This window comes from Cryptomeria japonica, chromosome 4 (genome assembly GCF_030272615.1).
Source record: "Cryptomeria japonica chromosome 4, Sugi_1.0, whole genome shotgun sequence".
NCBI classification, from domain to species: domain Eukaryota; kingdom Viridiplantae; phylum Streptophyta; class Pinopsida; order Cupressales; family Cupressaceae; genus Cryptomeria; species Cryptomeria japonica.
The window spans coordinates 330,785,835-330,811,614 of NC_081408.1; the positions used below are offsets into that span (position 1 = coordinate 330,785,835).

Consider the following 25,780-nt stretch of genomic DNA (forward strand, 5'->3'; position numbering starts at 1 on the left):
AAGACCCGTAGGCTATGTGGAAAGGAGAATTAGGGTTTCCAACTTTTGTGGAGTTCTGCTCGAGCTTTTTAGGGTTTACCAGGAGGGAATTCTTTAGTTTTGTCTATGGTTTCCTTCTGGGTTTTTCATGAGCTCTAGGGTGGCATAACATGAATTTGATTCTTTGGTGAAGTGAGAGCTTAATATTTTTAGTAAGTTAGGATTTGGCTGTTTGGATGATGTTGTCTTATTGAGATTTCCAAGCTCTTTCTTCGGGTGCGTAGATCATGTTTTTTGGAGGAGTATTCCATGACTCACTATTTTTAGTAAGTGGCAGTATTGAGCAATTCTATTTTTAGCAGTTTGGATAGGGTCCTGATCTTGTAGTAGTTTAGTAGTCTTCATTGCTCAGCTTCATCTTGGATTTTGTTGATAATCAGTATTGGAGTCATAAGTGATTTAATTAAATATTATTTCTTTATCCTAAGGTTTTATATTAGTTATTTTATTACTGATTAATGTTATATTGGGCGACTTAGGAAAAGACATATTTATATCTAATATCAATGTTATATTTTCCTAAGTTAGGCGTTGAAATTTGAAGAATGCATTAAGTTATTGTTGAAGACTTAGGCAAGTTCGAACTAGTTTAATTATTGGTTAAAATGCAACTTGGGCGCCCACCTTGGGAAATGAAATGAAATGTCATTTGGACGCCATGTGATAGTGAAATGAAATGCAAATTGGAGAGGTGAATTTGTGAGCGTTAAAATAAAGGTGCTTGGCCTCCCATTTGGATATCTTGAAAAATTGCATCGTTATGTTGTTGGTTTGGGAATTGAAATCTGAGTTTCGAAGTGAGCCTTCCTAGCTAAGTGCAGTTTCGTACTTGCAAGACAGTACTTAGCTGTTTTCCTTGACCTTTCAGTGATATTTGCGAGTTTGTTAAAGTGTGGGATTGCTGGTTCTGCTGTAGTTCGAGTTTTGGTGTGTTTCCAGGCTGTTGGGGAAGTCATGGCTGAAGCATATTTTCATTCATAAGTCTCTGTGTGACCTCTTGTTGCTTCTGGGTATTGGATCCTTGGTTTTCAATGTCCTAGGCTATTCTTCCTATAAGTTTGCATTGGTTTTCGTGGTGTATTGAAAATTATCTTGCAAATTGAACTTATGCTTTGGTACGCCCTATGCAAGAGGTGCTTTGGGTTGTGTGTCTTGGGTTTGGGGCATTGTTAGTTGTTGTTTATCTATTTTCTATCCTTATCACCTTCTTTGTATCTTTCATTTGCATCTAGTTTGGAGGTTTTCCATTGAGTAGAGAGAAAGATATGAGTGATTTGGTGGGTTTTCAGCTTGCTGTCATAAAATTATAGATTTCCAGAAGTTGGTGTTTGGGAGTGCCTTTCGTAGTGTGATAAGGTTAGTTGATTTGGGAGTGATTTGGGGTGTTTTTGGGCGAGTTTGGAGAGAGAATTGAGCATTTCTTAGTTTCTTGAAGTTGCTGGTCTGCGTGTTATTGATCCTAGGATTTCATAAATTCATGTTGAAGGATCTTTTGGGAGTTAGTAACTGTTTGAAGAAATTTGTTGGCATTGGACAGCATTACTTCTCTATTCTATCTCTCTATTTTATATTGTAAGGTTAAGTAGTAGTACTACTAACCATTTTTGGATTGTAAGCATTCCCACTGGAAAGTGGAAGAGGCTGGCTTGCTGCCTATATTTTGATATTTGTTATTCAGTCCTCCCGCTGCATAAGCGGTTGAGTGATATCTACTTGTAATGGTCCTCCTACTGCATAAGCAGTTGAGTGATGTTTGTTGTAATGATCCTCCTACTACATAAGCGGTTGAGTTGAGCTCGTTTGGTGTGTTCAGTCCTCCCATTGAAAGATCGTGGTTGAGTGATTCGTGTTTTGGGAGTGTTGTTCTCTTGGCTAGTTTACCGCCAAGCTTCTTGATTCACCTGCTGGATAAGTGGAAGGGGCTGGCTTGCCACCTACTATTGTATTCAACACTTCAGTAGATTATTACTAACGATCCCCTGCTACCGTATGCTCTCACCCTCCCAATTTGGGCTCTCGGTGATCAAAAGGTGTAGGGTTCCCTTCAGTTGTTTGGATTTCATTATTCTAACCCTAACGGGTGATTGGTGTGATTGTAATCTTGCTATTGAAAAATCAAAAAAATTAGGGGAATATTATATGCACACCATACAAGATTTCATTTAGGGGGTTTGCATAGTTGTACTTAACAAATAAGATTTTCCTATGTTAAGGATGAAACAACCTTTCTAAACATGTGCAAACAACACCTCTAGGCTGCCTAAAATGGATACTAGCTATTTAGTGCAAACAAGGACTTGAATTTCAATAATTAAATAATTAAGCTGTATACAAAGCCACAACCTAGGTAAGCAATATTGCCAATAAGGTCTGCAATTCTGATATAGAGTTCTGCTGTAAATAGCATAACTTAATGGAAATCACTACACAATTAATGTTCAAACCCTAAGTTGCTGGTATGGGTATGGGAATGGATATGGCTTTGCTGGTATGACATTTTAATAATTTTCCCCTAGATATGGTTACACTTACGATTGTATGTGGACATGTGCATCACTACCTACAGGCATTTGGTGCTGATCAGTAGAATCATGGGGAAGAAGCTTAGTTGCGAGGAGATAAGAAAATGGATCACACAAAATTAGGATAATGTAAGAGAATTTTTTTAATGCCAAAGCAATTTTTCATAGTGGAGTTCGAAATGGAAGAGCAAAGAAATGAAATATTGAATCAAAGACCATTGCACTACAAAGGAAATTTAATATACACTCAATGATGGGTTCCAAATTTTGATTCATCTATCTTGAAACTAGAACAAAAACCCTTATGGTTGAGGCTTTACAATCTATCCTTTGAATGCTGGAGCGCGGACAGTTTGCGGATGATTGGAGATTCATAGGGCAAACCCTAGAAATAGATATGGGTGATGACGATCAGATTTTTTATGCAAGAATTAAGATTGTAACAATCACCCCTCCTCCAAATAGATTGAGTTTGAATACTGTTGTGGGATCGTGGTTGCAAAAAGTTGAAGTAGAAGATGAAAAGTTTTATTGCACAAAGTGCCGAAGAAGAAACCATATTGTGGATGTCTGTAGAATTCCGGTAAAAAAAGAATGGAAGCAAAAATTAGAATAGACTCTAATCTCGGATAAGGAAAAAACATCCGCACCAATTCCTACCTTGACTGTCGATCAAGAGGTTCCAGTCTAGGAGGATTTGTAGAATCAAGGTAAAGAGAAGGGGGAAAGTCCGCAAACAATAATTAATTTGAATGATCAGGCTAATATTGCCACAAAGATAATACTGACAAGTAAGACGGTAGGAGGAGATATGGAAGTTAATTTCCCATCTCAACAGGACTCAGAAGATGAGTTAGACATTATAGAAAATAGAACCATTAGCCAAATTCCTGCAAGCGCTTCAAAACCCATGGCGGTCAAGCTCAAAATTGGAAGAAAAACAAATAGCAAGAAGCGGGTTGAGGATGGCTTACTGCCGGAACAAAAATCAATCAGAACTTACATGACTAGGTTTAAGGGAGGAGACACCTCCCTTGGGGGACAATGAGAGTCCTCACATGGAATGTTAGGGGCCTAAATGCCCCCAATAGAAGGTGCATGATAAAGCACCAGTTAGAAAACCAATTAATTGAAGTTGCTTAGTTGTGTTGACGTGTCTGAAGTCGCATTGCTGCAAACTCCATACGGCCAACGCAGAATAGAATAGCCGACTGATTATCCTACTCTCTCTTGAGATAAGGAAGTCTCTAATGCTGTTTTCTAAGTTTGATCAAAGGAGACTACCTCAAGGTTTCTTTTGTCAGGTCTTGACTGCGGGATCTCTCAATGGCTTGATGTGTTTTTGCTGGAAACACAAGGGGACTTACGATTTGCAACAAGCTAGTCTGCTGTGATTCTCGAATTACGCAATAAAGAGCAAAAGGAAAGGTTTAGGAGATCTAAAACTAACAACATGGGTATGCGGGTAGACGGATTCCACACCAATTCCTGCTTGGCCAGAATAGCTCACAACCTTGCAGGAGCGGTGCAATCTTCAAAGGGACTTGGAAGATTTTCAGACTGGAGACGCACGGCTAAGCACCCAATTCTGGCGCAGCTTAGACGGACACCTGCAATTGAACTAAGCACAATTGAAGGCTCAGGTTAACCACACAAAAGGATACACAATCAACATATCCTCAGTGGTATGAGCCCGAATCTATCAAATACCCGCACACCCCAAAATAGAAAGATCTATCTAAAATGCTGAAAGAAACCATGCAAACAGGATGAAAACAAGACAATAAACACCAAATCAATGTTTATATATTGATTTCAACTGCCTATTACAACAATTTCTGCAGCATCTCTATGCTACTGCTAAGATCTAACCTATTCTAACTCTAAAATCTAACTATCTAACCATCTCACTATCTAACAATCTAACTATCTAACAATCTCTAACCCTTTACAAAAGAAAGGCCTCTGCCTTTTATAGATATTACAATTTTGAACCGAAGACTAGGATGGACTGCATCCAAGGGCCCTGATCTGCCTTCCAGAAGCTGACAGCTTTAACCCATGTGTAATTAATTCTCAGTTATCCAACCAACAACTATCTCAACTACCTGCCACTATTTGGCTTTAATTCAGGTCTATCCAATCTTCTTGGTGGTTGGGAATAGTTATCCACAAAAATATCTTGCACGGGACCCATAGGCAGTTTACAATAAAGCAATTTCAGCTTTTAGGAATTGAATTCCTTGAATTAAATCTAGCTGTGCACTTCTTTGATAATACATAAACTTGCAGCATTCAGAGTGTTCTTTGGTCTTTAGTCCCGGTGGTGGACTTCATCTTTGTTCAGCGGCACGGTTCCCAATGTTTGGTTGCTCTTGCGCTCCTGTATCTTTTCTTTTTCCAGTCTTCAGCGCTTGGCCTTGAATTGCGATCCTTCCTCGATTTGCGTTTCAGGTCTTTGTCCTGGTTCTTCGATGACGTCCTGTGATCAACCAATTTCATTTCATTAAATCAATTTGAAAAATTAAATAATTTAATTTTAACAAACATTAAATTTAATTATGACGTCTGGCTTGAGAAGCTCTTTGCGAGATGTATCTTGAAAATGCTTCTCCTTTCTCTTCGAATGTGAAATCCGATCCTTGGGCTGTTTACTTCTGCGTGATTTTACCTTTGGAGTCTTGGGCGTTTTAAATGGGTTTATGGCGCGATTCTGGAGGTTTGGAGAATTTCTGCAGATTTTAAAACGCTAACTCTCATGCTTTTTTGGTAAATTTCGGAGAATGGAGGGCACTTTTTGTAATTTCATTATATTCTCCAATTTAGTCCCCCAGGGTCCGAAATTGGCGTTTTAAGTGAAATTTCGGACCATTTGGGGATTTTTGCAACTCTTCCAAATATTAAATTTCGGCCCCATGATCCAAAATTGATGTTTTGGACGAAATTCGGAGCTCTTGGGGTTTCGTACAAACTTTAAGCATTTTCGGACCTAAAGCACCCCTTTTGGGAAATTTCGGATTGTTTGAATTTTGCAACTTTATCATCTTTGGACCTCCTGGCGTTTTGGAATTTAAAAGAAAACTTCGGACCATAAGGCGTTTTGGAATTTCGGAGCTAAACGCGTTCGCAAATTTATAACAAACTTCGGAGCTGGGGGGGGAAGGACTTTAGCGATTTCCTTTTATCTTTCATTTTGGAGCTAGGGTCCGAAAACAAGCTCTAAGTGCTTTTCGGAATTTTAATGCCTTTGGAAACATTTCGCGTTTTTTCACTTTGGTCCAAAGGGTCCGAAAACATAATCAGTTAGTGATTTTCGGAGGTGGGGGGGGTTTTGGCAATTTCTGCGTCTATATTCCAACTCGCGACCTTGGGGATGTTTTGCAACTTAAAAAACTTTGGACCCTTAGCCCCTCTTTGCAAACTCTAAGAATTTCGGACCTATCAAGCGTTTTTTAGAATTTGCCCAAAATTTCGAACCATTCAGCATTTTTATAAATTTCGGAGCAAAGGTGTTTTAGCGAACTGGAGACTTTCGCAAATTTATAGCAAACTCCGGATCCTTAAGGCGTCCTTCGTGATTTTGAAGATTTCAGAGTGTTAGCACACTTTTCTGCCTTTGCGGTTTTGGAGTTTTCGCGCTTTGGTGCCCAAAGGCATTTTCGGACCATAAGGCATATTTCGCAATTTTCAGAAGAATTTCGGCCCTAGGGTCCGAAATTGGTGCTTTAAGTGAAATTCGGACCTGAAGGCACTTTTGCAACATTTCACTTTTTCGGACCTCCTGCCAGTTTTGTCAACTTTTTCACTTTTTGGCCTAGGGTCCGAAATTGGACAACTTAAGTGAAATTCGGACCTCTGGGGCATTTTCGTAACTTTTGAACTTTTTCACATTTTAGCCCCAGGGCTCGAAATTGGGCATTTGAAGTGTTTTTCGGACTTTGAGGGTCTTTTCACTTTTCAACTTTTTGGCTTCTGGGTCCGAAATTGAGCATATGGAATATAACATTTAAGTATAAGTGATATTCCATATATACTTTCAGGATGTTTGAGAGTGGTTTCAGACCTCCAGGAGTTATATTGCAAATTCTAGTTTTTGGAGGTTTCCTCAGTTTTCAGAGTTAGCCAAATTTCAGGATCAGGAAATTCTAGACTTAGACAAATTTCAGGGCAGGACAGAAAGGCACAAACTGGGGGGTCCCTATCCAAGACGGGGATGGGTGTGCGATTCGCACAACAAGTTGCAAGAAACCAAACTATCTAAGGAAAAGGCTGTGAAATTTTTTAGCTATTGTCGTGGATGGGAAGGATCTGCAACGAACTCAAATGGTGCTTCTGGGGGGCTATGTATTCTATGGAGACCCAATAAAGTCCGAATTCAAATTTTAAGCGAAGATCATAACTGGATGAAATTAGAAGTAACTAGTCTGGTATCAAATCTTAACTTTTATATTGTATAATGTTTATGGATCAGTAAAAAAAAGGACAAGGCAAAACTTTGGGTCAAAATCTAGGTGGACATGGAGGGGCAAAACAAGAAGACCGTGTTAGGAGGAGATTTCAATTTGATTGATAAAAAAGGTGGCCTTGGCAGGATGGGTCAAGTTCAAACTGACTTCTCAAACTTTGTAAGACAGTGTGGATTGGTTGATATCATCCCAACAAATGGGGAATACACATGGATGAATAGGCGTTGAGGGCATTCTAACATTGCAGAATGGCTAGATCGTTTCCTTATTTCTGATGAATGGGTTCCTACCAATATTCATCCAGATTCAATTATCAAATCAATTCCCATCTTTGATCATTTTCCAATCTAACTATATTTACTACAGGAGACTCGATCAGCGAAAAGCCAATTTAAATTTGAAACAATGTGGTTTCGATGGCCAAGAATAATTGACATCATGAAGAAATGGTGGCTAGAATCAAGACACATAAAAGGCACGGAAATGTTTGTTCAGTGAAAGATTATATTTCTTGAAAGAGAAACTCAGAGATTGGAATAAAAAATATTTTTAAAGAAAATATTTGAGGAGAAAACAAGACCAGAGGAAGAATTAGAAAACCTCAATCAACATGTTATAAAATATGGAATGTCTGAGACAGGGTACCTAAAAGAAAAACAATTATTAACAAAATATAATGAAGTCCTTGCTGGTGAGGAATGTTATTGGAAATTGAAATCATGGGAAGATTGGTTGAAAGAAGGTGATTTGAACACCAAATTCTTTCATAACTTGACAAAAATTAGGTAAGGCTAGAACAGGATCAATCACATTCAAGACAAGCATGGGAGAGTTATTACTAATGGTGTTGACATTGAGGATGAAGGGGTTAAGTCTTTTACAAATCTTCTGGGTGGTGATGACAAATCTGAACAGGTTAATTGTGATTTCATTAACAACATTCCACAACTTGTAACAGAGGAAGACAACCAATTTCTAACCAAGGCGGTCTCTTTAGAGGAAGCCAAAGTAGCCACCTTCCAGCTTGGGCCACACAAGGCTCTTGGTCCTAACTGATTCATAGCGATTGTCTTCTAGAAGTGTTGGGACTTCATGGCTTCAGACATTCTAGGAGTTATAAAAGAATCAAGAAAGGAGGGAGTGATTTTGAAGGATTTGAACAACACCAACATAGCCCTGATTCCGAAGAAGCAGAACACTGTCACCTTTGTGGACTTCCATCCAATTTCTTTATGCAACACGATATATAAAATAATCACTAAATTTATGGCAAATAGGCTCAAGATTTTATTACCAAAGCCGATTTCACTAGAGCAAAGCGGCTTTGTGCTTGGCAAGAACATCGCGGATGAGCTAATAATTGCTCACGAAGTCCTTCATTCAATCAAAAGAGATAACCTCAGAGGTATGATCCTTAAATTCGATGTTTGCAAGGCATATGATAATGTACAATGGAGACTTCTATTGCTAATTTTGGAAAGGTATGGCTTCTGTCAACAATGGATTGATTGGGTTTGGGGTTGTATCTCATCACCCCGTTATTCCATTCTGGTAAATGGGACCCCATGTGGCTTCTTCCAAGGTGCCAGAGGACTGAGATAGGGAGATCCACTCTCCCCTTCCCCTTCATCTTAATGGTTGATTCATTGAGTAAGAAAATCAAAGACATGCTTCAAAATGGTATTTGGAACGACTTCAAGGAGTCCCATCAATTCTCTCATTATCACACCAACTCTTTGCAGACGATACTATATTGTATGGACAAAAACCTATTTCGGAGGTTGCAAACATTAGGGAATTACTTCATCAATACTGCTCAGTCTCAGGATAGAGGCTCAATACGAACAAATCCTATATCTTCTTTTTCAACACTGCACCATCAATGCAACGACGAATAGCGAAGATTCTTGAATTCGCCATTAACAAGATCCCATCCACGTATCTTGGAGTTCCCCTTTACAACGGAACCATGAGGAATAATTTGTGGAAGGACACCATTGAAAAATTTGGAAAGAAAATAGAAAATTGGAAGGGGCGCTAGCTTAGTCTAGTAGGAAGATTAACAATGATTAAATTGCTACTGTCAACCATACCTATATACCTCCGTTCCACTATGGAGATCACCAAAAGTTCGACAGAGGAAATCACAGGTTTATTGAGAAAATTCCTTTGGGATGGAGCAAATGATAGACATCGATTTCTGCTTATGGCTTGGGATATAATTAAGCGCCCAAAGGAATGCGAAGGGGTTGGAATCAGGGACATTCTTGTTCAAAATTGGGCCCTTGGGGCAAAACTAATATGGAGGTTATATAAGGAACCAAAGGCACTTTGGAGTTAGGTGATAAGAAACAAGTACTTAAATATTGATTCCTCGGAGAGGATCCTCACCTTTGCGAATCCCTCTACGGGTTCAACCATTTGGAATTTAGTGTTGAAATGCAGAGGCCTCATCACTGATCACGTCTCATGGAAAATAGGAAATGGAAATTAGGTGAGTTTCTAGTTTGACTTGTGGAATGGGTACAAGCCCCTAGTAGATTTACTAGGAATTTCCAACGTGATTGATACAATGGTTCGGGTGTATGGTGTTACTGTTTCCAATTATATGGAAATTAGTGTTGTAAATGGGAAACCAAAATGGAAGGAATTTGACAACATTGAATTGGAAGAGAAAGAAGCTTTGATGGCAGAGTTGAATAAACGACATATCATTATAAGTTCTGAAGAAGATCAAGTTATCTGGTGTGCCGAAAAGATTGGGAATTACTCCCCAAAATTGGGCTATCCACTTTTGGTTCAGGAGGACAATTGTTGTGAATGACATCATATATGTTTGAACTCCAATATTCTCCCAAAGGCTGGCGCCTTCGCTTGGTTGGTAGTACAAAATAGAGTGTTGATGGGAGAAAGGCTTATGAGCCTTGGCTTGTTGGCCTATATTGGTGTCTCCTATGCAAAGAATAGGCCTAGTCGTTTGCTATACCTGAGATTTCCCCCTTAAAGTTCTCTTTTAGGGGAAAACTTAGGCTTTGAGAGCAAAAATGCAAGAAAGTCCCCTTTTCACTTTTCGGGCTTTTTAACCAAAATGTGCGATTTTGGATTTGACACTTTAAAATACCTCTTAAGATGAAATTCACCCATTTTGGCATTTTTGCGAGATTTTGACAAACTTCACCAATTTTTGTATTTTGGTGAGATTTTGACAAATGTAATGTTCCCGAATCGTATTGGCGAGGGTGGCAAGGTCGTACGGTGGTGTCCAGAGCAGGGTCGTACAGTGGTGTGAGGCAAGGCTGTACGGGTGTCAAGTAGAGGCTGTACGGTGGTGTCAGGTAGGCCCGTATGGTGGTGTCAGGGAAGTAGGTCGTACGGCGGTGAGAAGAGAGTGTGACCGTATAGTGAAGAGGATGTACAGTGGACTTCAACTTGTGTGCGATGAAGGGGTTGGTCTTCCGCAAGCATATCAAGTAATGAACTCTGAATGTTAGGAAATTTGGACTTAGTTGACATGCATGTATACGAGATTATCAGATATGCAACTAGAAGTAATATTTGATTCAACAATGATGTGGTTCCAGATTTGCCAGATCCGGAACAAGTACATAGAGCAAAATAGGGTGAGGGATGAATCTCACCGAAACAACGGATACCAAGTAGGGAGGATCTTCCACCTCCGAAATGGGTGACAACCGAACTCCAACTTGAATTCGCACAAACAAAGAGAAATACCAAATTCGCATACCAACACAAATGACAGACTCAACCATAAATATGGGCTCGGGGAAATTTCTCGAAGGGTTACAAATGGGCCGACACGACCAAACTAAGACTTGACTAATCTAATTAAATAAAGGGCCTGAAATATTTGTTATTAAATTTGGGTCCTTACAATAAAGTATTTTAATTTTATTATTTAATTATATAGGGGACATCACAAAAAACTTCGCCAATTTTGGCATTTTTGTGAGATTTTGACTTGTTTTCTTTTTCTGTCAACATTTGCATTTTTGCCTTAGGTTCTTCTTTGTTCAATTTTCCTTGCAAAAGGGATTGCAGCCAACATTTAAATGCATCCAGGCTGCTAGTCAAATCCCTATTTTCGAGGTGCGAAATCTTTAGGACTTAGGAATCAAGCTAGCTCAATTTTCAGGTCGAATCATCTTTTATAGCTCAAATTCCTCGTTGTTGCAACTCATCTTTGCGAACTCACAAAACTTGTACTCAAGACCTCAACGAGGGAAAAGAACGAAAAAGGGGGGACCCTGTCGACGACGGGGAGTGTGTGCAAGGCATAACACCTAGTATATTTTATTTTGCGTTGACAAAAGTGCAAACTTCCTCAGCAATAGATTTTTCGCTAGAAGGGGGGGGGGGGCGTTCAAATTTGGAACAAGTTGGAACTAGTTGAGCTTTCAAATGCTATACCTGAGATATGCTCGATCTCTTTATATTAAAAGTTCCAAAAAATAAAAAAAATTGAAAACACAAAAAAATAATTCAGACTTAAAATGTGTGGGCAATCGTTATATGAATCCTATTGTAGGGATAGTCCTCCGATGGATATTTCTCAGCTTCATAGGGATTTGAATGCACAACTGTATCCTAGGAATTTGTTTGAGTTTGCATCTCCAGGAAAATGCAGAATCTATGACACAACCAGGCATGATGAGCTGAATTGCTTGACCTTTCTATCAAGGGTGGAGTTAGCACTACAAGAGAAAATTTTCTTTTGGTATGTCAATCAGTTTACTTCATGTGGATGAAATCGCATTGCTGCAAACTCCATACGGCCAACGCAGAATAGAATAGCCGACTGATTATCCTACTCTCTCTTGAGATAAGGAAGTCTCTAATGCTGTTTTCTAAGTTTGATCAAAGGAGACTACCTCAAGGTTTCTTTTGTCAGGTCTTGACTACGGGATCTCTCAGTGGCTTGATGTGTTTATGCTGGAAACACAAGGGGACTTACGCTTGACTGGCAATTCTATGGATAAATTCCCCGGAACCTTTTACGATCTTTCCATCAGATGATATTGGTTAATTTGATGCTGCTTTAGTAGGGCTGCAGATTTTTTTCGAATAAATAAATAAAAAAGGGGGAGAAAAGAAAGGAAGGATAGGGAGAGAGAGAGAGAGAGAGAGAGAGAGAGAGAGAGAGAGAGACATGAACTGTAAATTCTAACTAAGACAGCAAATTCAGTCAAGTAGACAGACACCTCCAGGAAACTAGATTAGACATCATCAACCATTTAGACACAATGCTTGCATAAACTTAGTGCAATCTTCAAAGGAGAAACCAGATTTTCATATTACCAAGTACGATATTAGAATTTCTACATTCATAGTATATATTTGATAATCGAACTGAGCATGAAATGGTCCAGATTAACCATGCGGAAAGAAAAGCAATCAGCTATTCTCTAATGGTATGGACTGTGAAGATTCTATCAGATGCTTGATTGAAAAACTGCCGTGCAAAATAAATAGACATAACTAAAAGCTTTCAAAATTAAGTGAAGAAGGAGACCATGCACTCACAAGGAAACTTAAAAATAGTCTTAATTCATTGTATTAATTCTTGCAAATTCCTTCAGAGCTTTCGCAACAATCCAAGAACTTCTTACAAAATGAGGGAAAACCAGTCCCTTAAATAGGCTTCAAAAAGGATGAATGGCCTAGATTAAATCTAAATAAGTGGCCCAGATTCATCCATAAAGCAGTGCTGCCCATACCCATAAATGGGAGGCAAATATCAACAACTACCCCAAAATGGGCAATAACTACCCAAAAAGGGATAGTTACAACAATTTGGAACAAATCAAAAAGGGGGCACAAAAGTTTTACAATTTGTTGACCAAAAGTCAACCTACCTTTTTGGGACAAAAAGTGCATTTTAAGATTTGGAAGGGAAAAAGCACTTTTGAGAAACTACTTTCTCTATTTCGGTTTCACACTCTTTCTTTAGAAACTGGTCCTCGCCATGCAGGTATTCCCGCCATAAATCACGACCTGCTGCCCGTTCCTTGCGAACGTATTCCTGGAATTTGATACATAACTGGAAGAGTAGACTGAAAGGAGGCATGGGAGGGTGGCGAATTTTGTATTGCATGCCCTCGAGATACTGGTCCACGTGCTTTAAACCGTCCTTCCAGCTGGAGCGATTACGCTCGAAGCATAATATGTCTGAATGGAACTGACCAGCAAAACTCAAGTCTCCAACGGAATAAGAAACCTTATCTGCTCCCAACCTTTCTTCCCAGTCTGGCCGGATTACACTGTCGGATAGGTCATTTAGCCATCTTGAAACCATTGATCGGAGGATGGTCTTACCTAGTTCTTGCATGTTCCCCAGAATTACCTCACATGCGTCACTTTCTTTGTCAATAATTTCCCGGGCGTCGTTCTTCATGGTGATGGTCCAGTACCATTCTTTTAGAACACTGATGCCATGGGGATCTAGGATGTCAGACAATGTGGGAATTTGCGCATGTGTCCAGAAAAGAGCTCTCATGAGGGGAAGGGTAGAGGCTGCCACTTCGTGCATGTGAAGGGATTCCCTCTTTACCTCCAACAGCCTGACTAGAGTGAGCTCTCGATGGAGGGCCATTTCTTTCACCTCCTTAAGGATCTGTTCCCCCTTTTTCTTGATGTCCTGCATCCACTCCCTGACGGCCTTTGCGGTATCTCGAATTCCTTCAAATTCAGTCGTGGTCCTTTGTGCCAATGCCGTTGGGGGAATATGGGATTCGGAGGGATTGTGCAATGGCCGTAGGAGCTGATCTATGTATCCCTCGGCTTGTTCAGCATGGGCCCGGTACATATCCTTTTCCGCTATGATCTCCTCGAGCTGTCTGAGTATGTTTTGCACTGAATCCTTAAATTCTTCCTTTTCCTGCTCTTTTGTAGCTCGTCCGATGGGGACAGTCGTGATGCTATAATCTGCCAGTGTTATTTGATCTGCTGGCTTGTGTACGGGCGGGGTGGCAATATGAAGAGTGCGGTTCCTTTGCTCATCCCTGGTTACTCTAGAATATGCCCTTGGTTTCTTCTTCCCTTTAGCTTTTGCTTGATCCATTCGCGAGAAGATATCCTCTAGATCGATGGGTGCTTTGGTGGCGGCCCTACGCTGAGCTCTGGCGATCAGCCACTCTTGAGGCACTGCCTGGGTCGATGATAGGGTCAAGTTAGCATTCTGTTCTCCTACGTTCTCAACTGGCTGGCCACAAATTCGTAGCTGCCCCGCCATCGGAGGAGTGAAAGAGGGAGGAAGCTCTTTGCTTGCAGCTGAGTTTTCCCCTATTTCGCTGAACAACTGTCTGACATCCTCTTGTGGAGGTTGCTCTTCAGTCCTCTCGGGCTCATGAGTTTCGTCTATCCTTTGTTCTCCCCCGACGGTGGAGTCGTCCTTGGCTATATTAAGGAGTAGCAACTCGTGACGGCTCTGCTGGGTAGGTTCATGCACTTCGACCACCTGGGTGGATGGGATTTCTCCTTCTTCTATTTGGTTACCCAGTTTGGTCAACTCGAGGCCTTTTAGCTCGGTGTCCAGTACATCAGGTGCAGGAGGATCATTGGCCTCGAATGCATCGATGTCGCTCTGGGAAGGCGGAGCAGGTACGCAATCCAATTCTATGGCATCGTCGGACGAACTAGGATCTTTTGAAGATGAAGTGACCTCTGGCCTCTTTATGGGAATCTTCTCCCTTCTTGTTCTTTTGGACGTCCGAGCTCCTTTGCAAGCCTTAGCTTTCTTTTTTTTCTCTGGTTTCTCAGTTGATGTCCCTTCGTCTTCGGAAGACTGAGAGTCAAGGCTGCCCATCAAATGGTAAGTGAACTGGACCCCCTCATGGACTAGCCTCTCAATCTGATGATGTAACCACTGATCTGTGTATCTTGCTGGGGCTACCATAATTGCTTCGAAATCTGTGATTGGGTCTTGAGACCAATCAATGCCTGGCAAGAGGTGTCTTACTGCTTCGAATTCTCGGACCTGGAGGCAATTTCCTGAGTCCGTGAGCTGATCTGGGACCCGACGGTATTCAAAGAGTCGCATCTGCTGCACACTCAACCTAGAATATTCCCATCGCCCGACTTCGTAGTCATCGGAGCAATTTTTCCAATAGTCTTCAACTAACTCCTTTGCTCTGTATCTTCGACTATAGGCCCTTTTTGCCAGATTATCATGATCGAAGTATTTTCTTGGGAAATGGTCTTGGAGGCCATAAGAGGCCAATTCCGCAAGGGACTCCTCTGCTAGGGTAGGGGTCCTCGATTGGACATCATGGCTGCCTATGATCATAGGAAATGTGAATCCAGCCTGCTTGCTTTCTCGAAGTAAGATGCCGGTGGGGCGTGATTGCCTTGCCACCTCCATAAGGATTACTTTGTCGGTTGGATACCGTGGAAGTCGAAGGGGGGCACCATCGAAGCCAGCTATTCGGATGTAGGAAAACCTTGGGAATTGAATGAACCAGGCTCCATACCTCTGCACTAAAATGGTAGCTTGCTCCGAGAGCCTTATGTGTAACCCTCCTTGCATTAGCCTGACCAGGCGCATTGTGAAGGCGTCATTGACGCGTTCATACTGACCAACCGCGTAAGCCGGGCTGTTCTTTTCCCTTTGAGCTATATCCTGGTAGTGCAGCTGCGGGTAGCAATCATAGACTTTCACCTGACCGGGCCCATTCCCGATCTCACCTTTCATTATCAATCCTGGCAGTGGCTGGTTCTTTGCGAACATATAGACCAAATAGGAGGTCATGGTGAAGTACTTCTTTGTTTCGAGCTCAATAAGTTGAGTGTGGATGTTATCGCTTATGATCTGGGCCCAGTCAAACTTAGACTTTCCGGTGAAGACCTGCTCTGTAAAATAGAACATCCACTCTTCAAAGTAGCTGGACTTAGGAAGTCCCATGACTCGGCTGAGTAAGGTGACCATATCCCCATGTTCATTATGAAAATCACTTCTGGGGGTCCTTTTCACAATCCTGGTGCTCAAAGGCCTTTTCTCCTTGAACCATTCTTCGTTAATCAGTGCCTTGCATCGGGCCGGATTCATATCATATGCCCCTTGTGCTTCGTCTATGGTTGTAGCTGTGGGATTATTTGGAAAGGGGATATCAAATGCATCACCAATAGCCTCAGGGGAGAAGTCGGTGATAGTCATATTCTCCAGAAGCACTAATCTGGACTTTGGTTCGTAATGCCGAGCAGCCTCTACTACTAATTCATAGTTCTGGATTGCTAGAGGAAAACCTGTCGCTTGAGCGATGCCACTTTCCACCATCTGCCTAGGCCTGCCATATGCGTTGGGTGAGAAGACCCGATTCCTGAAGTCCTGAATATCAATATGGCCAAGGTCGGTGTCACCAATGTTGTCCCAGACGCTCTGAATCTTCGACTCCCTCAATCCTCCCCTTTGATACTGGTACTTCATCTTTTCAACCTTATGCGGGATGCCTGATTTGGATGCTCGTGAGGTTTCGGCTGCAGCGGGCATTTTTGATGATTCCACCGCCGATTTAGGCATCTATCCTGCACAACCGGACGCGGATTATGAGGTAATGCGGGTTAGATAACAAAAGAAATGCTCCAGCAGGCCGGGATTAATTTAAAGTTTAGTCTGGACATGGAGCAATATTATTTTAGCTAACAGCTTGATTAACTTTAACCGCAACGTATTCTTGAAGACTTGTGACTACGCATTTATACTTATCACTTTTGGATTTTGGATTAACTTTCAACAGAGGCAAAGCATGGAAATTTTCTTGAGTTTGAAAAGAGATGCAATTTCTGGCTAAACCTTGGGAGTGAATTCTAAATTTCGAGTGCTTTGAACAACGTTTTATGAAAAAGAGATGCAGATTTCAAGAATTCAAGCATTGTGATCAAATTTCATGCATTTGTCTATTCGATTTAAGCATTTTTCAAATGATCATACGCGATAAAGCATACTTACTTGATGGGAGCGGATGGCGAGAGATTACCCGACCTCGTCGCGTGAAATGAACGGACGATCCTGTAAAGTTTGAATCCCAACGGTTATCCCTTTGATTTAAATTTTCGCGGTTTGTTGGACGAAAGAGAATTTATCATTTTTAAATGGTTTTACCCTGGGTGATTGGCAATCTGAATTTAAATGATCGGGAGGGGTTGATGTAGTGTTTTACCTTCTTGTTTTCGGACCTTGGAGAGTTTTTTCAAATTTTGAACTGCATTTTCTCTCCAACTTTGGATTCTTTGACGAATTTGGAGGTTTCGAAATTTAAACTTGGTTTTACCCAGCCTGCATGAACTTTGAAGCTTGAACGTCTCTTGCAAACTTGGAATTATTCAACCCGTTGGCGAATTTCGGAGGTCTTTGGGGTTTTAGGCGAGCTGGAGATTTTCGGAGCACTTAGCACACTTCGCAACTTTTCAAAACTTCGGACCTGAGCACCCTTATTCGCATGCTCTCGCCCCTTCAAACTTCGGAGCTTGAACGTCTCTTGCGAGCTGGAGGGTTCGCGATTTTTCAATCTGCTGAGGCTATGGGGGTTGTGAAGTGTGTTTTGTGAATTTAAAACAAACTTCGGAGCTCGAACGCTATTTGCAAGCTTTGCGAAACCCTGGAGTCACGGCGCCCTTCGCGATTCTGGCGATTTCTGGTGAATTTCAGAGCTCGATGCCTATAAAAAACTTCGGACTTCAAACGCTATTTGCAGCTCTTCTCTCCTTCTAACTTCGGAGCTCGACGCCTATTTGCAAGCTTTGCAAAACCCTGGAGTCACGGCGCCCTTATTCGCAAATAAAAACTTCGGAGGATGGGGGCGTTCTTGCGTCTCTCGAACTAAGTGCGTTTCTTTAAGTGTTTCGCGTTTTCGGAGTTGGAGGCATTTTGGCAAATTTGTAACAAACTTCGGAGCTGTTGCCTCCCTCGCGATTTTTGCGTCTTCGGCGATTTTCGGAGCTTTAAACTTATTTGTTTTACCAAGGCGTTTTTGGACCACTTAAGACATTTTGCAAACTCAAAAAAAACTTCGGACCTTTTAAGGCGATCTTAGAATTTCGCGTTTTAAGCCCTTTTTATCCCAAGGTCCGAATTTGGGAATACTTGAGCGATTTCGGAGGCTAAAGCACTTTGGCCATGTTTTACGATTTTCGCTGTTTTATCCCAGGGTTCGAAAAAAGACGAACTTAAAGGTTTTCGGGGCTAGGAGAGTCCTTGGGATATTTCGCACTCTTTCCATCTTTTTAAAAAAAAGCAATTTGCTTTAAGGTCTGAATTTGGGACTTTCGCGATTTCCGAGCTTTCAAACACTTTGCAAAATCGTGTTTTAAACATATCGCCCCGGGGTCCGAAAATAGACGTTTGAAGCGACTTTCGGATCAAAACGTGCCTCTTACAGGCTCCTGTTTCGCCCCAGGGTCCGAATTTGGAATTTAAAGCGATTCTCGGGGCCTAGAGCTATCTTTGCAACATTTTAAAAGAACTTTTGCATTGTTTTCGGACCAAGTAGGGAGCATCCGTTTTTGAAATTTTCGCCCCTTAGACAATTTTGAAAACTTGCACGGAACGTCGAACCTCCTACTAGCCTTTTGCCAGGTTCCACAAATCTGGATTTAGGAGGCATCAGAATACTAAGGCACTTGGCCGGGCAATTCGATCTTTCATCAGCAGGCGAAAATCATCTCTCGCCCAAACCTTACAAAGGTCGGGTGACAAACCTTATGCAATTGGCCTCACAGCTCTGGCTTGGCGGGATCCGCCAATTCCTACCACCTTACGCCTATCTAAGGCGATTCTCAAAATTTCGGACAAAGCTCTTGGCGTTCACGCCCGAGAGCTAGACTAGTCAGGAGGACTCATCGGTTCATTACTTCAACGTCAATCAGTTTACGGATCGGTCACGAACTTGCTCGAAGAGACACGAGAAACTCTGCTCGGAACCTCAGGACAACGATCGAAAGCTCAAAACAGGAAAGGGGACCCTGTCGGTGACAGGGAGCGTGTGCAACGCACAACAGGTGGAGTTAGCACTACAAGAGAAAATCTTCTTTTGGTATGTGCCCAATCCAATGGTATGTGCAGAACGTGATGATTTCAGTATTCCAGAAGTTAGAACTGAATTCTTCACAAGATTGGGAAGATTGATAGAGTCAGTTAGATGTTGAGGATAGGATGTACTTAAGTAAATTTTATTTGCGTTGACAGAAGTGCAAACTTCCTCATCAACACAACATGGTAAGTGGTCATCATCATTATTATCTATTATTTATTAGTTGACATTGCCCATATAATTAATTTATGACAAAGAAGAAATATATATTTTTAAAATAACAATAAATCCATCAAGAGTAGTAGTAAAAATAGGAGTTTATGACAAAAACTAACAATGCTCAACTCACATCATATTTGAGATGCACATTGCCAACAAAGCATGGAAAACTCTCCATTCTTCTCCACAACAAAGTTTGATATTCCTAGCTCTTGGAAAGGATTAGAAACACAAAATAGAACAGCAGCAAGGAATCCTAGAACAACAAACAACACAACAGCAAACTGACACAAATACTGCATTCCAACTTGTTGATGTGTATTTTGTACACTATCAAACACAGAATAAAATACCCAAGGGTACCTTATCCTCTCTTGAATAAAGCCTCCGAATGCTGAAGATGTCGCGAAAAGGATCAATCGGGATGACTTCAAGGTTCTTGTATGTAGGATCTCTACGTGTGGATAAGCTCTTTGTGGTATGATGTGATTTGCTGGAATCACAAGGGGACTTACATTTGATGATTGAACGTCTGATCTGCTTTGAATATTGCTGGAACACAGGCTCTTACTGGCTTTGATTTGAAAAAGAAAAAAAAGATGAGGGTGAGGAAAGAATCTAATCCTAATACTAAGGAATGTAGGAGCAATGATTGATCTTTGATGAAATTCTAACTAGGTCTTGTTTTGACATCCCAGGACCATCTCCACAAGGTTAGTGCGATCTTCGAAGGAAAGCTTTATGATGTTCAAATCATCACTGCAGGCATAGACACCATCAAGTTGATGCATATCAATGAAGAAGCGACAATTGAAGTTAAGCTTAAGCTGAATGATTCCAGTTGACTACACAAGGCAAGTCTGCAATCAACAAACTGCTAGTAGTATGGATATACGAATTTCACCATCAATCAAACACATTTCTTCCACTCATCTAATAACACGAAATCAAATATGAGCAGTATAGAGACCATGCAAATTGTCGAATCGACCCATAAATTTCACCATTTCTTCAATGAAGTTACAAGTCTTTTACAACAACATCTTGGCAACAATCTTTGCCTTCTCTCTCTACTCTACTCTAATTGCTATTCTATCAACTAGCTAATCACCTTCTAACTACTCTCTATCTGTCTTCTATTAACTGCTTCTATATGCCTTTACAAAATGAAGAGTCGGGGCTTATATAGTGCCCATAATACAATTCGATGGCTTAGATCAATTCGAGATCAATGGCCAAGATTCAACAATGAAAACCCTAATTAGGGTTTGTTACAACCATTACATAACATTTAATGCTTGACCAATGAAATAATTGTATTGCTTGGACACATGTCCTCTTTGGAAAATTCCACCAATGAATAGTCGGGGTAGGTACATCGGAGTTTGTGCCACCTTCCATAAGTTAGGTACATTGAATCTGGACACGCTGAGGTTGACCTATCCGACTGCAGAAGTGATGACTGGGATGCCACCTCATTTGACACTTGGTTGATACTCAATTTGGTAACGTTGAGAAGTTAGCTTCAATTAATTCATTTGGAACTATCTGCTTCTTCAACGAACCCTTGCTCTGACTTCTTGTGTCCTTGATGTGCAGGATGTTGATGTACCTCGCCTTGGAATACTGAACTGGAAGAGGTCGTCCTTGTTGATGTTTGATTGAAGAAAGCCATCCTTGTCGATGCTAGACTGGATGAGGTCACCCTTGTCCTTGCTTGATCTTCTTGGAGGAGACCGTCCTTGATCTGGCTTGATTTTCCAACTCCGGGATCTCCATTTGATGCCTACACAAAATATTAAAGTTAGTCTTTTGAGCATCAAACCTTAAAGTATGAAATTTAAGACCTTTCAAAGGTAAAACTTAATATATTAATTTGAAAAAGTCATGATATATCAAGAATTACACATTTTCAAATTAATAATGAATGGAATTTGGATCTTCAAGACTTAGACTTTACAAAATTGCAATGGGATCACAATAAGTCTTGAATAAGAACTTCAAAAAAGTAATTCTTCATACCTTCCTTTGAGTATTAAACTCTAAGAAATGATGCAAAAATAGATGAATTTCGCTAGGCAAAGTGTAGATCATAGCCTCCCTTGGATAAAATGCACCTCCTTTAGCTTGGAAAAGAACTCCACCTTCCACTAGCTTCTTCAAGATCTGGAAATTGGCCTTAAAATGTCTTCAAAAAATCTGGAAATTATCCTCCAAACTAGCAAGAAATACGCCTCTCCAATAGCCTTCAAGATGAATTTCGCCCTCCACAAGCTTCTCCACACTTAGTAGAAATTCGCTCCACTCCTTTGGATTTCGCTCCTCAAATTGCTCTCCAATTTCGCACTTGAAAGGATGATTGAATGATTTGAATTGTGAAACAACACCTCCAATATATAGAGCGCTCACCTTCCACTTACCCATGAGGCCGACCTAGCAAAAAGCTGAGATAATAAATAAAAACTCAAAAGGAGTAGGCCGACTTGTCAAAAAAAGGCAAATAATGCCTTGTGCGCTCCACATTTAATTTTTTAATTTAAAAAAAAATAATTTTAAATGCCTTCACAATAAAAGTTCGATTTTTTAAGGCCTAAAATCAATTTATTAAATGCCAATTTAATTAATTTTTTCAAATATTCCAAAGTTAGCAATTTGGCATCTAATGCGATTTGGAGGATATTATTGCCCAAATATGGTTAAAAAATAATGAATGCCATTAACTTCGCTCTGGTCCCTTGGAGAGGGATAGGAGCACTTTTCTCAATCTAGGCCTTGCATTCCTCATTTTCACGTTCAAAACTTCATCTAGGCATTTAAAATGGCATTTTTGATTGGAGTCTTGCATTTAATTCACTTGATCTTTAGAAGGAACGTGCCTTAGGACATTTTCGCCCTGGTCCCTCAGTGAGGGATAGGAGCACTTTTAGTATTTTAGGCTAGGATTCTCAAATTTTGAAGTCAAGTCTTTGTTCACCATGCTTTAGAAGATCCTTCCTATCTCGCACAACCTTGCCTTAGCATAATCTCGGAGGGAAATTATTGGTTTTGTAAAAATCGCCCTGGTCCTTCAGTGAGGGACAGGAGCACTTTTCCCTTTAACCTTCAAAATTCACCATTTTCATGCCTTCAAAATCTTCAAAAGTATCAAGTCATGTCCAATTATCACTTCGGGAGACCCTGCACAAAACAAAATAGAAAAGTCAGTGACAAATATGCATTAAATAACATTTTCGCCCTGGTCCTCCAGAGAGGGACAGGAGCACTTTTGTTGATTCAAACAAACTCCTTCACCTTTCTAAGCTAAAACCTCTTCAGGCGGGTGGAGAAAATCACTTGTTTTCCATTCATATCCAACACTTGGCCTATTTTCACTACAAGATGAGGGAATTCAAAATTTCGCCCTGGTCCCTTGGAGAGGGACAGGAGCACTTTTGCCAATTGTCATCAAAATTTGCAACTCTTGCATCTCAATTCCACCTCGAAGCATTTTAAACATCTTTTCAAACTTGCTTGTTGACCTTGATTTGTCTAAACTTGGCGAGAAGAGCTAGATAACATGTTTTTTGCCCTGGTCCCTTGGAGAGGGACAGGAGCACTTTTGCAATTTCAAGCTTATCCGTCCTCTACTAGCCTTCCAAATTATCTTCAATGGGCAAATCATGTCTTCTTCCATTCATTTCAATCACAAACTTGCCTTGGCTTTGCAAGAAATTTACACTTTTTGGAAAATCGCTCTGGACCCTTGGAGAGGGACAGGAGCACTTTTTGGAAAATCGCTCTAGTCCCTTGGAGAGGGACAGGAGCACTTTTTACATCTTGGTGTATTTCCTTGTCTTTTAAACCCTCAATCGCGTCTAAGGCATAAAACATCATTGCTCCCTCCTATCCAAGTCAAGTTTTGCCATAAAATCTCAAACAAAGAGGAGAAACTTGAAAAAACGCCATGGTCCTTCAGTGAGGGACCGGAGCACTTTTTGTCATCTGGGTTGATTTCCTCCTTTGTGGACCACTTAAATTATATTCAATGGACAAAACATGCTTCCCTTGACCTCTTCAAATCGTAAAATTGTCTTGATCCTGCAAAAACAGTGCAAATTTGAAAATCAAGCTCCGGTCCTTCAGTGAGGGACAGGAGCACTTTTTGCCCTCTAAGCCAAATTGTCTCACTTTTCATCTCGAAATTCCTTGGCTAAGGAAGATATCATCTTGTTTCACGCTATGAATAAAAGTTAATGTCCAAGAAAGGTCTGAAATTGTGCATATAAAGAAAATCGCTCTGGTCCTTCAGAGAGGGACAGGAGCGCTTTTACCTTTCTAGACAAAAACTCCATCATTTCATCGTTTTTGATCAAGTCTGGATGCTCTATCATGTTCATTTCGTCCTCCATGCCTTTGATGTTTCAATTTGACCAAACAAGGCCAGGAATGACTCAAATAAGTCTTTTTCGCCCTGGTCCCTTGGTGAGGGATAGGAGCGCTTCGCCTTGGTCCTGTGGAGAGGGACAAGAGCGAAATGCGCTCTGGATCCTCAGTGAAGGACATGAGCGCTTTTGACTTTTTGAACTCTCTATCAGGATAATTTTTATGGAATATAACATTTAAGTATAAGTGACTTATACTTTAAGTTATATTCCATATATACTTTCAGGATGTTTGAGAGTGGTTTCAGACCTCCAGGAGTTCTATTGCAAAATCTAGTTTTTGGAGGTTTTTCAGTTTCCAGACTTAATCAAATTTCAGGATCAGGACATTCCAGACTTAGCCACATTTCAGGACTAGGACATTCCTCAAGCCGGACCTGCTATCCATGTGATCTCCTGGGCGACACTCAAAATGCAAAGGCCAACTGACAAAACCCTAAAAGACCTAGAAAACAAACCCTAAAAAGCAAAAAAGGCAGGGGTCCCCATTTGCAATGGGGCGATGTGTGAAAACGTCACAACACAACTACACTTCACCTACAACCTGCAACAAATGAAGACACATTGAATAGGTTAAATGTTTTGCAAATCTGTGAAGCTCCGATGCAATCCTTGAATGAGAATGCCCTTTGAATCAAGGGGTTTTCATCTACAAGCCACAATCCTCTATGGGTTTCGTCTACAGAAGGATACTTGAACACAAAGTTCTCTAGAAGATAAATATGCATAAGATGAAATGATTTCCCAAATGGAAATGTTACAAGTTTAATATGTTGCAACCCAAGCTTGGGTGCCCAAACCCCCATGTCTGATTTTGGAGGGAAAACAAATTAAAATAACTCTTCAAAACCATTGGCTTAATCATAAATGGGTGTCTATACTCAAAATTTAAAAGTTACAAGTTACATAACAAGGTCGGCCCTAAAGGCCTTACAAGAAATGAATTATTTTATTTTATTTGAATTGAGCGATTTATCGATAAAATCAAATTAACTAAAAATGAGACATGACATACAAACATATGATTGTGTGAGTTTTCTGTCTTGATTTTCACTTTTGGCTTTTTCACCATCTTTTACCCTATTTTTTTTTATGCTCCATCAAGTCAGCTTTTCATTTATTTTAATAGATGCATTCTATGGCCAGGGTTACCTTCCTTTATTTGCTTCCTCTTGTATTTTCCTTGCTTCATTGTTTTGGGCCTTAGTCGTACTCATTGTTGTAGTTGCTATGATTCTTTTCTTTCCTTCTGCTGTTCTCTTGTAAATGGATATAATTTGAGTCCCATTTACGTATTTTGGTTGGTTGTGGACATTTATATGATTTCTAATTTTCTTTCCCCCAATTTGTTGTATAGAATGTCTCAAACTAGATTGGGTGTCTTAGTGTAGCATTTGTGTTGCTTTGAAATCTCAATGTAATATTGCAATTCACTTTTGATATAGTTAATAAAAATCACCTCGAACTATTTAACTGATTAAATAAAACAAAAACCTTCTAGTTATCACATTATAACTGATTAATATTTGTCCTCTATTAAATTTTTGGACTTGTCTTCGTTTCAGTTTTTATTGTTCCAACAGAATCTTGCACACTGTCTTTTACACTTATTTATAATGAATATTAGAACTCTGCTTCAAATCTGATAAATGTGGATTTTGGAGTTTTTGTCAGACATGAAATAGAGAAGGAGTTTTTGGTTTAGAAAAGAGATATTTTAAATGTTGTTAGGAATAGAGTCCAATACAAAGGTTTATCATTTATCTTATATATTAGGAAAATCCTTTGTCGATTTAACTTGAAGCAAAAATTCTCAAATATTTCCCCCTAAAGACAGGCCTAGAAAGACTCCAAATGCTTGAACTTCTGAACTCTTGCACAGAAATCCTGGAAGTGTTCTACAATAAAAGTGGAGGCAAGAAATAAAAAAACTTTATCAGGTGGCACTCATCATTTACATGAAAAATGGTAACATTATATGTTTCTAAGCCAGTTATATCGAGGAAGAAAAAATCTGCTAAAAATCTTGCAAATCGCGATTTATCGGGAGTCATTTGTCCTACCGATTTAAT

The 25,780-nt window shown here is 40.3% G+C and overlaps 1 protein-coding gene across 4 annotated transcripts in view; it reads left to right on the forward strand.

The window, feature by feature from the left end:
• LOC131063576 (uncharacterized) overlaps positions 1–25,780 on the forward strand; it is a 162,765-nt gene that overhangs the window by 43,955 nt on the left and 93,030 nt on the right. The window lies entirely within an intron of this gene.